General features: G+C 38.4%; 1 protein-coding gene across 1 annotated transcript in view; it reads right to left on the bottom strand.

The window, feature by feature from the left end:
• Positions 1–15927, bottom strand: part of INPP4B (inositol polyphosphate-4-phosphatase type II B) — a 736226-nt gene that overhangs the window by 175745 nt on the left and 544554 nt on the right. The gene's annotated exons all lie outside the window — the stretch shown is intronic.

Raw genomic sequence — 15927 nt, forward strand, 5'->3', positions numbered from 1 at the left:
CCAGGAGGATAAGAGAGAGGAATGAGTAGGAGAGAGACAAATCCTGCCAGTAACCAGTTCCTTAGGTGTTCTCTACCGTCTGGAACACACAGAGATTCACAGAGTTGGATAGAGAAGAGATGGGGGAGAAAAGAGACAGAGGCCACCTGGTGGAGAAAAAGGAGAGTCCAGAGGAGGAGAGAGTGGTCAAGCCAGTAATCTCGCTCTCAGGTAAACTTGGGTAGTGAAGTTTGGGTTTTTAAATGTACAAAATTGACAACAAAAACCTAAGAGCAAAGATTAAAAATCTAGAGTAGAGGTTGGATTTTCAAAGATACAATATTAAAGAAAAGCAGAAGGAAAAAGGAAGAAAGAAAAAAAATTATTAAAAAACAAACAAACAAACAAAAGAAAAAAAAAAAAAACACACCAACAACCATCCAAAGAGTATATATAGTGTTTGCCTTAAAAAAAAAAAAAAAAAAGTAATAATAGGTTATAGAAATAAAAATTAGAGGAGAAATAGAAGACTTAACAATTAAAAAAAAGCTAGAAAAAAAAAAGAAAAAAAAACAAAAAAGCAAAAAGCAAAAAAAAAAAAAAAAGGAATGATTTTAAAAATATTAAAACTATATCTAGCCCTTCTCTGATGTTATGGGCCGTGTGGGCTCACTTCCAAGGTGGTTCCCTCTGTTTAACTTCTTCTGTTTGCTGGTTTTTTAGGCTCACTAGTTCAGTCACGCTGTGGGGAGGGGGGATGCTGCAAACAAACAGCACTGTCGTGTGCACACCGCATCTCAGCCCCACTTGACCCGTCCTTTCTTGCGGCGCACAAACCGCTCCGGCTCTACGATGCTCAGCCGGGAACCGTCTGGGGCCGGCCCTAGGCTGCGTGCACTTCCCCGGTCCAAGCCGCTCAGGTTCGGCGCTCAGGCAGCCCTCAGAGGCACAGATTTGGCTGGGACTGCGCTTTGTGCCCTTCCCAGGTCCGAGTAGCTCAGGAGTTTGGCGAGCGCGATCGCCTCGGCTTGTCACCTTTTCCGCCGCTGCCGCTCAGCTCTCTGGGTGGACCGCTGGTGCACCCCGTGAGGCAGACTGTGACTGTCCAGCACCCCCAGAAGTCTTAGCAAAGGAGCCTGCTTGCAGTTAGGTACGTAAAGTCTCTCCGGGTCTGCAATTGCCCCTTTCCAGTCCTTACGGCTCTGGCTGCCTGTCCCCGGCGGGGAATGGTCTGCAGCCGGCTTTTCCCGTTCCGTCCTTTGTTCTGTGCTCGGTCCTGGCGGTGTCTTATGTTCGAGTTTTTCGCGTGGTAGCTATCCCACAGTCTGGTTTGCTAGCCCAAGTTAGATCGTTCTGGTTGCACGTGGGGCGTTCCTGCCCGATTCTTACAAAGCTCTGCAGCCCGCGCCTCCCGCGCGTCCCTGCCCTGCCCCCACTTCCCAATGGCGGATGCAGGCGTCTGTGCTGCTTTTCCGCTGGGGGAGTTACTGGTGGGCTTGTAATCTGTTGGTTTTAATTATTTATCTATTTTTCCTTCCTGTTATGTTGCCCTCTGTGTTTCCAAGGCTCGCCACAGACTCAGCAGGGAGAGTGTTTCCTGGTGTTTGGAAACCTCTTTTCTTAAAATTCCCTTCCCGGGATGGGCTTCCCTTCCCGGGACGGAGCTCCCTCCCCACCTCCTTTGTCTCCTTTTTCGTCTTTTATATTTTTCCCTACCTGTTTTTGAAGACAATAGTCTGCTTTTCTGGTTGCCTGATGTCCTCTGCCAGCCTACAGAAGTTGTTTTGTGGAGTTTGCTCGGCGTTGAAATGTTCTTTTGAGGAATTTGTGAGGGAGAAAGTGATCTTCCCATCCTATTCCTCCACCATCTTTTTCGGAAAACCTCAAAAATGTCCTTAAATTTTCAACTCCGTACTCACCCACTTCTTCCCATCGGTACTACTGTAATAGCCTGTTTGCTCCTGTTAGTTCTCTCCATATAGTAACTCAAAATGCACACCTGATCGTGTTCCTCTCCAGACCAAACTTGCCGTCCTCTTAGCCTATATGATGAGCTGTCATGACTTGACACAGCGACAAGTGTCCTTCCAGTCTGGCTCTCAGCCTTTATCCCCTCCTTCTCTCTCTGCTCTTCTCTGTCCCTTTCTTTCAGCTGCTCTATGTTGCTGGAGTTCCTAAGCCAAAGTGCAGTGAATGGCACCACCCTGTCCAGGTGCATTGACAGAAGCCTGGGAATGTTCCTTGACACCTTTGGATTTTTACCTCCCATTCCAAACAGACACATAAAGTCCAAACAATTGCCGAGCCTTTCAAAATATCTCTGCAATGATTCCCTTCTCTCCGCCTGTGCTGAAACCATCCTAGCCAAGCCATCTTTCTCCAACAGGAACACTGCAATAACTACTCACTCACACAAGCCTCCTGACAGGGAAGAAGACACTGGAATAGTTCAGGCAAGGTCTCACCTAATAAAGATTATGCAGTGACACTATTTTTCTCGCCACACAAGCCAACTGTGTGATTTTTCCATGACACAGATCCCATGTGTACATCTTTTAAAGTTAGTGTGTGCGTGCTGTCGTGTCCAACTCTCTGTGACCCCATGGACTGTACCCTGCCAGTCTTCTCTGTCCATGGGATTTTCCAGGCAAGAACACTGGTGTGGATTGCCATGACCTCCACTAAGGAGGCTTCCCGACCCAGAGATCAAGTTCATGTCTCTCATGTCTTATTCATTGGCAGGTGGGTTCTTTACCACTGAACCACCAGGGAAGCCCTTTGTAAAGTCAGTAGTACTTTCACTAATGACAGTACTTGCAAAGAATGAGGTGCTCTAGAATTAGTTTCTACAGTGCTGGAAAATAGAGTATTTTTAAGTTTTCTGGTGATTTATGACTGCAGCCACAAAATTTAAAAACTCTTGCTCCTTGGAAGAAAAGCTATGACAAACCTAGACAGTGTATTAAAAACCAGAGACATCACTTTGCTGACAAAGGTCTGTCTAGTCAAGGCTATGGTTTTTCCAGTAGTCATGTATGGATGTGAGAGTTGGACCATAAAGAAGGCTGAGTGCTGAAGAGTTGATACTTTCCAAATGTGGTGCTGGAGATGACTCTTGATAGTCCCTTGGACTGCAAAGAGATCAAACCAGTCAATCCTAAAGGAAATCAACCCTGAATATTCATTAGAAGGACTGGTGCTGAAGCTGAAGCTCCAATACTTTGGTCACTGATGTGAAGAACTGACTTCTTAGAAAAGACCCTGATACAGGGAAAGATTAAATTCAGAGAAGGGGGCGGCAGAGGATGACATGGTTGGATGGTATCACTGACTCAATGGACATGAGTTTGAGCAAACTCAGGTAAATAGTGAAGGACAGGGAAGCCTGCTGTGTTGCAGTTCATGCAGTTGCAAAGAATTAGACACAACTTAGTGATTGAACAACAACAATTTGTAGGTGACTTTCTTTTCTGTTTTCTGACTTTGGGATTATGGTTATAAATATCTAAGCTAATAGAGAGCTTTTAGGGCTTCCCTGGTGGATCAGATGGTAAAGAATCTGCCTACAACGTGGGAGACCTGGGTTCAATACCTGGGTCAGGAAGATTCCCTAGAGAAGGAATTGACAATCCACTCCAGTATTCTTGCCTGGAGAATCCTATGAACAGAGAAGCCTGGAAGGCTATAGTCCATGGGATTGCAAAGAGTCAGACACAAGTGAACGACTAACACACAGACACAGAGAGCTTTAAAGAATATGTTGGAAATTACTCAGGATTTAATCTGAGTCTCCGTATTTTTCCTTAGATTAAATGCATACTAGTTAAAATAACATAACTATGTCATGATTTTAAACATTTTTCTGGTTTATGGTAAAGACGAAATGCAACTCCTGATTCATAGAAAATAAGCATCAAACCATATTTTCTTCTCATAGTTTCTTAAGTAATCAGAAAACAATGTTTCTGTAGCCTGCTGCATATTTCACATTTAACTGTAAAGTTCTAATATTCCTACCAATTAACTTTTTCTTCTGAGATAAAACAAAAAGTCATATCTTAATAATTGTGTGAAATGAAAATATTTAATTGTGAAGTCAAATTATCTTCCTAAGAATGATGATATATTTATCTTTCTTCAAAAATTTCAAGGTTGTGACCGTTATTTCTAACAATCTAATGATTTCAACAGAAATAAGCCACAACTACAGCCATCATGAGAAATGCTGGACTGGAAGAAACACAAACTGGAATTAAGATTGCCGGGAGAAATATCAATAACCTCAGATATGCAGGTGACACAACCCTTATGGCAGAAAGTGAAGAGGAACTCAAAAGCCTCTTGATGAAAGTGAAAGAGGAGAGTGAAAAAGTTGGCTTAAAGCTCAACATTCAGAAAACAAAGATCATGGCATCCAGTCCCATCACTCCATGGGAAATAGATGGGGAAACAGTGGAAACAGTGTCAGACTTTATTTTGTGGGGCTCCAAAATCACTGCAGATGGTGATTGCAGCCATGAAATTAAAAGACGCTTACTCCTTGGAAGGAAAGTTATGACCAACCTAGATAGCATATTCAAAAGCAGAGAAATTACTTTGCTGACTAAGGTCTGTCTAGTCAAGGCTATGGTTTTTCCAGTGGTCATGTATGGATGTGAGAGTTGGACTGTGAAGAAGGCTGAGCACCGAAGAATTGATGCTTTTGAAGTGTGGTGTTGGAGAAGACTCTTGAGAGTCCCTTGGACTGCAAGGAGATCCAACCAGTCCATTCTGAAGCAGATCAGCCCTGGGATTTCTTTGGAAGGAATGATGCTAAACTGAAACTCCAGTACTTTGGGCACCTCATGCGAAGAGTTGACTCATTGGAATAGACTCAGATGCTGGGAAGGATTGGGGGCAGGAGGAGAAGGGGATGACAAAGGATGAGACGGCTGGATGGCATCACTGACTTGATGGACGTGAGTCTGAGTGAACTCCGGGAGTTGGTGATGCACAGGGAGGCCTGACGTGCTGCAATTCATGGGGTCGCAAAGAGTTGGACACGACTGAGTGACTGAACTGAACTGAACTGAACTGACAGTGTATATAAGAAACTATAGGGTAACTACTCTGTGATTTTCTGAGATCACACCATTAAGATTATGTGTTTTAGCATTTTCAGACACTGTTCTCTTTACTTAATTTATTATCACTCAACATTCTATTAGAAACATCATTTAGAAAACTTGTTTGCATTTACAATTAAATTCATTTTCTTTAAAGGAAAGATTTAATCTTTAAGAAGCTTTAACTGTCACACTTGACAGAGTGCTTCTTGCTTCAGAACATACCTGGCTTCACAAGCTTCTAGGTAGGTGGCTGGAAGAAGGTTGCTAAATTTTAAGGGTCAAAGTCACTACAGCATGACCAATATCGAACCAGATTTTAAGTTGGCTATGTTTATAAAAATAAAAATGTCTTTTATAAAATAAAAAAGCTCCTTCTTTCAGAACATATAAAAGTATATTTTCCCTTCCTAGTCAGGCATGAGGAAACACAAACACTGTAATCGCTGACAAATGGCTGTCTCAAAGTCTACAAGTCGTTTGCCACAAGCGCCCATATGTTTCTGTCACTTAATTCAGACACAGTGGTCTCTTCAAGCAAAGTAATTTGTTCTTCCTTTTACCCCAACGACAGACAAAGCTTTCGCTTCTTTCATTTACACCCTCATATACTTACTGCTTCAAGGGACACATATCAAATCAGCTCCTCGGGATGCAGACATAGTCAGTGCCCTGGCACACACAGCATAGAGTGGAAGAGAGGCAGTTAGGAACTCTGGAGGTTAAAAACAGCTGTGGCCTTGCGAGAGGGAAGGGAAGACTCCAAGGCAAAATTGAAACAGAAGGACTTTGATCTGGTTCACCATGGAGTGGTGTGAGTGGAGGAGAAGATGGTGTGAGTGGCGAAAGACGAAGCTGGAAAAGAAGTCAGGGTCAGATTGTTGTTTAGTCATTAAGTCACGCATGACTCTTTTGAGACCCCATGGACTGCAGCCTGCCAGTCTCCTCTGTCCATGGAATTCTCCAGGCAAGAATACTGGAGTGGGTTGTCATTTCCTCCTCTCGGGGATCTTTCCAACCCAGGGACAGAACTCTCATCTCCTGCATTGGCAGTAGGATTTGTTTTCAATGAGTTACCAGGTTCAGATTACATGTGAAAATATTATGTACCTTGGGCTTTATTCTTCAGGCAAGAGGCAGCTTTGAAATGTTTAAAATAATGAAATCACAAGATCATATTTGCCTTTAAAAATATCATTTCAAGCAAGCTGAGAATAACAAGTGAGATGAAAGCCAGTCTGGAAGATGGAGAGTGACTAAGAGATATGGCAATAGAACATTTAAAAGATGTTGGTTCTACAGATTAGGACTATCCTAAACCACAAGTGATTATGGAAATTAATGACTTCCTGAGAAACAAGAAATGACAAAACTGATTTTTTTTTTTTTGAAATGGAAACAAAGGAAGAAAAGTAGTCCAGGATTTTTGCATTTTGAAGTTGAACATCTGATGGTGTCTTAATTAAGAAAAACAGTCCCTAAGAAAAGTTTGTGGATAAGAAGATGAGAGATGGCTGAATACATTGACTTTGAGGTGTGTGGATGACACTATTGACGTGGAGCTGTCTACTAAATGGTTACGAACACAAGTCTGAATCTAAAGATCCATGCCTGGGCTTAGCACAGAGATGGTGTATGAAGCCCAATGCCTAAGAATACGTGGGCACAGGGACCTTCTGCATAGCACAGGGAACTAATTCAATATCTTGTAATACTCTATAATAGAAAAGAATCTGAAAAAGGATGTGTGTGTGTGTGTGTGTGTGTGTGTGTGTGTATGTGTATGTGTGTATGAAGTGAGGTAAGGTGAAGTGAAAGTCGTGTCCAAAGACTATACAGCCCATGGAATTCTCCAGGCTAGAATACTGGAGTGGGTAGCCTTTCCCTTCTCTAGGGAATCTCCCCAACCCAGTGACAGGACCCAGGTCTTCCATATTGGAGGCAGATTCTTTACCAGTTGAGCCACAAGGGAAGCCCAAGAATACTGGAGTGGGTAGCCTAGCCCTTCTCCAGGGGATCTTCCTGACCCAGGAATTGATCTGGGGTCTCCTACATTGCAGGCAGATTCTTTACCAACTGAGCTCTCAGGGGTATATGTATACACACATATATTTGTATAACTGCATCACTTTGTTATATATTCAAAACACTATAAATAAACTGTACTTGAATAAAAAAAATTTTTTAAAGAACATGTGGGCAATTAGCATCATATTCCCAGTGATATAACATTTTCTGGAGGGCATTATATAGCATCTCTAACACATAACCACTACAACTAAGAAATTTCACTTTTTTATTAAAAAAGAAACAAACTTTCAGAAACATAAGAATAAGGGTGAACCTTGCAAAGATAGAGAATTATAACAAAAAACAGAACAATTTAAATGACCACCAATGTTATATTGGTCAGATAATTATGCTACATTTAATCAATAAAACCATAGTTAGCTTTTTAAAAAATAATGAGATCCACACATATTGAAATGAAAGGTTGTCGGAACATTTTTGAGTGAAAGAAATACTTTTTTACATGTTTTATATTAATAATAACTAATATCTATTAAGCCCTCATTATGTGCCAGGTATCATTATAAATGTTTGGTGTCACCACATCGAACAGAACAACCCTATGAGGTATGCAGTATTATTTGTATGCAATAATATTTGTATGCAGTATTATTTGTATATTACAAATCAGGAAACTGTGGTACAGAGTGGTGAAGTAATTTGACTAATGTCACAATGCCAGTAAATGCCCAAGCCAGGATTCAAATCCACACAAGGAGCAGAGTCTATGAATTATCTGAGATGAAAGCATCTGCCCTGCCCCAGAATGAAAACCAGAAAAATTAACCTGAGTTATAGGAAAGTCAAGAACATTACATTCTCATGACCTGAGTTAGTAGATCAAGAATCATGATCACTGAAAACTCAGATATTTTTACCTAGAATAAAATGCACAGGGAAAAATACATTAAGCTGTTCAGATTGGTTTACTCAGGGGAAGGAAAATGGAAAAGGCAAACTTTTTAAAACCTTCTCATTCTCTGAATTTGTGTGAGACAAGCAAATATTATTTTTGCATAATTACAAAGAGAATGAAGCGGGAGAAAAAGTGCATTACAAATCCATTTCAGATCATATGTGCTGTGCTGAGTCGCTCAGTCATGTCTGACTCTTTGGAACCTCATGGACCGTAGCCTGTCAGGTTCCTCTGTCCATGGGGATTCTCCAGGCAAGAACAGTGGAGTTAGTTGCCATGCCCTGTTCCAGGGGATGTTCCCGACCTTGGGATAGAACCCAGGCCTCCCACGTTGTAGGCAGATTCCTTACCGTCTGAGACACCATAGCAAAAAGCCCTTTGTCCCCTTGTAGTACATTTAGTTCAGTGCTTTGCAAACGTCATCATTTAGTTTGTAGTATATGGCCAAGCCTCAGCAGGGCTATTTAATTGTTTTAGTCTTTCCTGACTTCACGCTATAGATGTGCAAGACCTAGAACCCACGTATATTTGAATATTTGTTGTGTACAGGGGGTTGCATATAGAAAAGCATACGCTGATTGAGAAAAGCCAGTACACAGTTTTAGCAAATCTAGTGTTGTATTTGTCAAATATGAACAACCTTGAAAGCTGAGAGTGGTCAAGGAGAAACTGATTCACTGGAAGAAGTAAATAAACCTCCAAGGAATCAAGTTATAATAAACACAAAAATTAAATTCCTATCTCCTTGAAGATGATGTATTGTCAAGTACTGGACAGAGTTCAAATGAAAAAAAGGATGGATAAGGCTTTTATTCACACTTCTTATTTCTATAGGGCCTGTATGATTTTATTATATTTTAAATTTTTCTTTATTTTTTGATGCTATAAGGTGTTTTTTCCAAAAGGGAAAAATGTATTTAAAAGTGAACAGGAGGTGAATTTTAGCTGTAACCTGTAAGACTGATCTTACTAAATGGAATACCTTTGTTGTATTGGGCATGACTTCCAAAATCCAAAAATACATAAGGATTATTAAATTAAGAAGACTCAATTAATATACTTTGAAGAACTAGTCATTTTAAGCCATTTTGAACTTTTCAATTTATAACAGAAAAGACACAAAGATATAGATTACATATAAAAAAATAAATTGGATGAGATGGTACCAATATGCTCCCAATAACTATCCTGTTGAGGACAAAGATTATGGGTGATTTTAACTTCCTGCTTTTGACTTTTCTACATTTGCCAATAAACATATTTTAAAAACTGGAAAATTGTCAATAGCAAGCAATATATTAAAAATATATATATCACTAAAATATCAAAACATTTCCATTTAAAAGATATATGACATGATATATGGATTTATACAGAGTTATGATGTGAGTCTTTAAACTACTCGGCCAGTAACAAGATGAACTTCTGAAAGAAATCCAGAGACTAATGTAGAGATAGAGAAAGAGCTCCAAGTAGGGGAGAAAACTGGCTCTCAAAATTAAACATGGATGCAGTCTTACTGCTTTCAATGAATACATTTGAATCAGTCATTCCCTTTCATAAAAAAAAATAAGAATATTGTTTCAAGCATGAAAGTAAAGATGTTGAAAATAAGTATCTTTGTAACTGCTGCCTAGTTTGTTCATATGTTACTGGAGAAAGTACATAAAAAGAAGAGCTGAAAAACCCTGACTCCTTTGCTTAGACACCTCAGCTTTATACCACTAATGAAAAATGTTAATTTATGTTTTAACTCCTATTAAGCTGCAGTTAGCAATTCTATCCTGAAGAATACATTTCAAACCTAGTGGTATGATTTTGTTCAATTCTCCCATTTCTGGTTTACTGGATGTTTGTTACACTCTAGGCTACAAAGAACTTGTTTCCTTCATGTGATAATCAAGAAACCTCCAGTTTATAATAGAGAACTAGGAAATTCTACTGATTTCTCTTCCAATAATAAGGAAAATTGAGCTCATAAAAGGTAAGGCTGGTTTGTTTAACTATTCATATTGTTTTACCTTCCTTCAGAAAATTCCTCCAAATTCTCGTATAGACTCATAAACAGGCTATAACATTTCTATCGGTAAAATTTTACTTTGCTTTCCTTTTGACTTTTCCAAATAATTTCTTTCTCTCTTCTATTAGAAATTGTGGGGCTGTCAATGTTGATAATCAACATTATCAACAGATTGAGGGAGCGCATTGAGGGGCTGAGGGTGGTGGAGGGAAAGGCGTGGTAGATACTCAAGGCAGGCATTTGACACTAAGATCTCTTGCAGGGAGTTAGCTGGAGTTTGTCCTTAATGAACAGGTAGATCACAGGGAATTAACATTCTCGAGAGGTGAACACTGCCTGTCACTGGCTTTTCTTCTTCTTTACAAAGGCTCTTGGTTTTCATGAGGTGCCTTTTTATCTTAATGAAAGGGCTATGCCTTTAGGTCATGATCCTACTCAGTGAAAGTTCTGGGTGAATCACAGGTTCCAGCTGAATTTAGAAATGATCAAAGCAGGCAAAATATGTGTTGTCATGGCAATTTTCCCTTTCTTTTAAGTAATACTGGAACGAAAGAATCGATTCATATTTTGAGAGAGGAATCTATAAGCTTCTAAATAGACTCTAGGTAAATCACCGAATCCAAGAACATGTAAGTGGTGAAGAAATGAATACATGGGTTACAAACATTGTGATTTTGGTCTTTTAAGGTAGTATATGTATACATACACACACACACATATGCATATACATACATTATCTACATATACATGTGCATGTATATGTGTGTATACCTAAAAAGACCAAAATTAAGAGTTTTGTAAAAAGAATATAAATTTATACACACCTATATGTGCATAACTTTGTTGTACATCTGAAGCTAATACAACATTGTAAGTACACTATATTTTAATACTATTTTTAATGGTTAAAATGGTAAATTTTACATGTTATAATAAATATTTTATTACAACAAAAACCTTAAAAAACAAACAAACAAAAAAAAACACCAAAATATAATATATGAGTAATTAGCATTTTGATTCTTAAAAAGTCTCATCTCTAAAGCATGAAAAGCTCTATAATATGCTTGGCTTTATTCATTCCTGTTATTCAAGCCCAAGCTTTCCCAGATCAAAATTCTTACTGCTTTATCCCCATCTTTGGCTCCATTTTGTAACAATTTAATGAGGGAGGGATTCTTTAAAGAAAAATTTCTATGTAACAAAATGTAAGGCTTTTTTGCTGTATTGCAACAAATATTCCTTTGCATAGATTTTCTTTTCTCCTGATAGAGACTAATTGAGGTTCTATACATTTTTCAAGTTTAACTCACCTGTGCTGTTCTTCCTGTTTCTAGCCTCTACACCATTCCGTCTTCTCCCAGCACTATTCACACTTACATCTGTATCAGTGGTTCTCAACCCTAGACACACATCAGTCTCACCTAGGAAGATTTTAAAACTTAACAATGCCTGGACTCCATTCCCAGGACTGACTTAATATGTCTAGGTTAATATCCCAGCATAGACAGAATATTTCAAAGCTCCAAAGGTGATTCTAATTTCAGCCAAGGTTGAGCACCCCTGCTCTATATAATACTGACCTTATTGCATTATGATTATTTGTTAAACTTTATCTCCCACTGAAGTTTTTGGCACTTTAAATCAGACTTGTGTGAACTGCAATGCTTGTTGAGTTTTATCTGTGGAATCTACTCTGTGGAACATTCCAGAAGATCTAAAATTCAAGAAGACGTCATCTCTTAGTTAAGGAAATCACAAACTGTTATAAAATTATTGGACTAGAACAAACCTAGCACACCATAACTGTGACCTATGAAACTTTATGTGAAGTAAAAATAAAACATTAGGATAAAGAATCAGATTGACTTGAGAAATCCAGAAGACATGACGGAGAAAGTGGGAGTCTTAGAATGGACCATGTGTAGAATTTCAAACAGGATTACGTACATGATTTTTACAGAGAGAAATGAAAAACAGCGGGGAGATAAAAACAGCAATTTTTTTGTACACAGCAACAGAGAAAGGAAAGGGGAAGAGGTGGGAAAGTGAAATCCATTAAGAAAATAGTTTCTGTACCATAAAGAAACAACTTCAAGAGCAGGAGGAAATGAATGTAGAAAGTCAGTGGGGTGAAATCATGGAGGTTTTGAATGCTCAGTGAATGAGCATGGATTTCTTGATGGTTTCTGAACAGGGACTAATGTACTGAGACATTTGTGCTTTAAAAAAAAAATCAATCTTCCTAATTAATTATCTTGTAGTCTTGAAAATACTTTTTATGTGATCTGAATTACATTATATGAATACTATAAGCAAGGCTTTCTTATGTTAAAATGCTTTTCATTTTGTGGACAATGTATTCATCAAAAAATAGATCACGAAGGAACAGACACATAAATTACATCTGTTCCTAGATGATAGTATTTCATTGGCTTAGCTGAGAAGAAAATAAATGAAGGGGAAGTTGTAACAATGGCTGTGGTGGGTCTCCTAAAAACATTTAAAATATGCAGCTATCTTTTCTTTGGGTGGGGGAGGGGTTATCAAAAGAAAGAAAAGGTGAAGAAAAGTTCTTTCACTTAATGCTATTTTATGTCCTGCCAAATGTAAATAAGGTCTCATATCATGTAGTCATATTTATTTCTATATTACTGTTTGTGGCTGAAATATGCAATATTTGTTGCTGAAAAGGCCTGCAGAAAATGATTTGATTAGTGTGATATCACTTTAGGCTTGACATGTTTGCTCAGGTTATCGCTCAACTTGATGAAGAGGCTGATACTATACTCATCTGGGTATTGCCTCAACAAGATCTAGGCTTGCTATTTTTAAGATCTAGGCTAAACTATTGTTTTAATTCTTTTAATTTTTATTTTTACTTTATTTTACTTTATAATACTGTATTGGTTTTGGCATACATTGACATGAATCCACCACGGGTGTACATGAGCTCCCAAACATGAACCCCCCTCCCAACTCCCACCCCATATCATCTCTCCGGATCATCCTCATGCACCAGCCCCAAGCATCCTGCATCCTGCATCGAATATAGACTGGCAATTCGTTTCTTACATGATAGTATACATGTTTCAATGCCATTCTCCCTGTTTTAATTTTAAAAATGGCATTTCATCAGCAAAGTCATCAATTAAACAATGGGATAAATAGCACATATGAAAAGCCTAAAGCAAATCAACATTTACAAGCATTGGACTCACTTTTTTATTTTAAATTTGATCTTAGAGCTCTGTGTATGTTTGTGAATGTGTGTGTGTTTATATATACATAAACATCTCAACAAGAAGTGAAGAACACTGGAGAATTCAGATACTCATGCAGATATTTAAAGCTCAAAATATCAGAGTTTAAATATACAACTTAACATTTGTCTTTGCCCATAGCATATAGTGATATTTTATGAAATTATATGGTTAGATTCCATGTTTCACATACACATGCTTCATGTGCTCCAGTACATTCTATGTACCCTGTGGGCATCTTCAATCTTCTAATTGTATTATGCACTTTAAAATTTGGTTGCAAAAAATAGTGAATTCTCAAGATAGAGGTTTCTAGTTCCAGACAAGATGGAATAAACAAAATCTATTTTACTATTCCCTCTAATCCTCAAAAACAGAACAAAACAAACTACTCTGTGCAAAATATATAACTCATTTATCAGAAGACACCAAGAGATGGAGAAAAGAAAACAGATTGGCTAGGAGCCTCAGGACTTAAGGAATGACATCATAATTATTTCCACGTTTGTTTGTTTTTTTGTCCTTCTTTGCCCCCTAAACATTTCACTTTGGGTACAAGGGAAGCCCTCAGTGAAGCAAAAGGTCAAATAAATAGCACCCAAGGAAAGTCAAAGGACTAACAGAAGGTAGCCCAACAGAACAGTAAGCTTTTAACCACAAATGCCTGAGGGTGAATTTCACAAACATAGTAGTACCGCTCCACTCAAAGGATGACACCGCAAGGGGACAGTGAGAAATAGCCCTGCCCAGTGGAGCCCTCAGGCGCAGACCTGTATTCCACTCTTCTCATTTTAGTAAAGGGATGGCATCCCCTTCCCCATGGGGTCTGTCACTGAACTGACATCCAACCTCCATGCATTATATAAGAGGTGACCCTCCTCTCAGAGCCCCTAGTTGGAACTCTGATGCCCACTCCCTGTTCCAACAGTAATGCAACGGAACCACTTTCTGCAGCAGAAGGGTTTGGGGGAAAAGTGTGACTATTAGGGGATAACACTAGGGAGTCTCTATGTGATAATGGGACAGTTATTTGTGATGACTATGGTGATGGTTAGTCCAATTTACTTCTGTGATACAACCTCACAGAACTATATTCCCTACCCACCGAAAAACTAAAACCAAAATCAAAAACAAAAACTGGAAAAATCTTAATAAGAATACTAGCTGATTTAATAGTATTGTACCAGTAGAAAGAGAAAGACATAGTAATACGTATACACACACACACACACATATATATATATACACATTGCTAGCTTGTGCATTTATATAACAGTACACCAGTTATACAATTTTAATTTATTTTATTTTTTTTAACTTATTTTAAATGCTTTCTTCCTGAACATCTGGACAGTGAATAACAAATATGTGATAAAGCTTTTTAAAAATGGTTTTGGTTTTGCCACTCAGATTATTTAATACTATTATTAAAACAACTATGACTAAAGAATAACTATTTCCCCCTAACTTTCAAAATTGGAGTTGTTGTTGTTGTTGTTGTTGTTTTTTGGCTGGCTGTGCACCTTGTGGGATCTTTGTTTTGTGGCCAAGGATTGAACATGTGTCCCTCCCCCCACACCCCGTGGTGGAAGCTCAGAGTCCTAACCACTGGACCACCAGGAATTCCCAAAATATGAGCTCTTAATTCAAGAAGAGTAACTACTTGAAAGGGAAAAGAAAGTTACCCTTCACACTTGGATAACACTCTTTAAAATTTACATGAATATGGTCATAATCAGAGGCTATAACAGGGTAAACTTGGTTGGTACATGTTGGGATAAACTACAGTACTAATGCAATATTTTAAAGTAGCTAAGAACAAAACAGAAGGTTGAGAAAGTAAATTAAAATTATAAATAAAAGTGACAATACTTTGGTTTCTGTGTCTCCTTTTCCATAATGAATAGAAAGTTTTCTCTTTTAACTTCATCACTTAAGTAATAGAGTTCTGTATGGATGGCTCTTTTTTAATGGAATAATTAAATAATAGGGCAGTTAAATGCCTTGCCTCAGGCCACAGTGGAAATCACTAGTAGGGTTAGAGTCATAAATTAGGACTCATGCTCTCCTTTAAGTGTCTTTGCCTTCACAGAAAATTAGACTATGCTTTCAGCTAAATATCTGTCTGAACATCATTCCATTGAGCTAAAATAATTGATACTAGAATACTATTTATTAGTAGGGTGGCTTCCAGAAAAATTTTCTGCTAGCACAGTTCTACTTATTAAGTGATATGCTTAGTCATTTCAGCCATTTCATTTATTCTAATTTCTGTTCAAGTTTTTTGTTTTTTGTTTTTTGTTTTTATTTTTTTTAATTTTTATTTTAATTTTTTATTTTTTTTTAATTTTAAAATCTTTAATTCTTACATGCGTTCCCAAACATGAACCCCCCTCCCACCTCCCTCCCCACAACATCTCTCTGGGTCATCCCCATGCACCAGCCCCAAGCAAGCTGCACCCTACGTCAGACATGGACTGGCGATTCAATTCTTACATGACAGTATACATGTTAGAATTCCCATTCTCCCAAATCATCCCACCCTCTCACTCTCCCTCTGAGTCCAAAAGTCCG

This window comes from Capra hircus, chromosome 17 (genome assembly GCF_001704415.2).
Source record: "Capra hircus breed San Clemente chromosome 17, ASM170441v1, whole genome shotgun sequence".
Lineage (NCBI taxonomy): Eukaryota > Metazoa > Chordata > Mammalia > Artiodactyla > Bovidae > Capra > Capra hircus.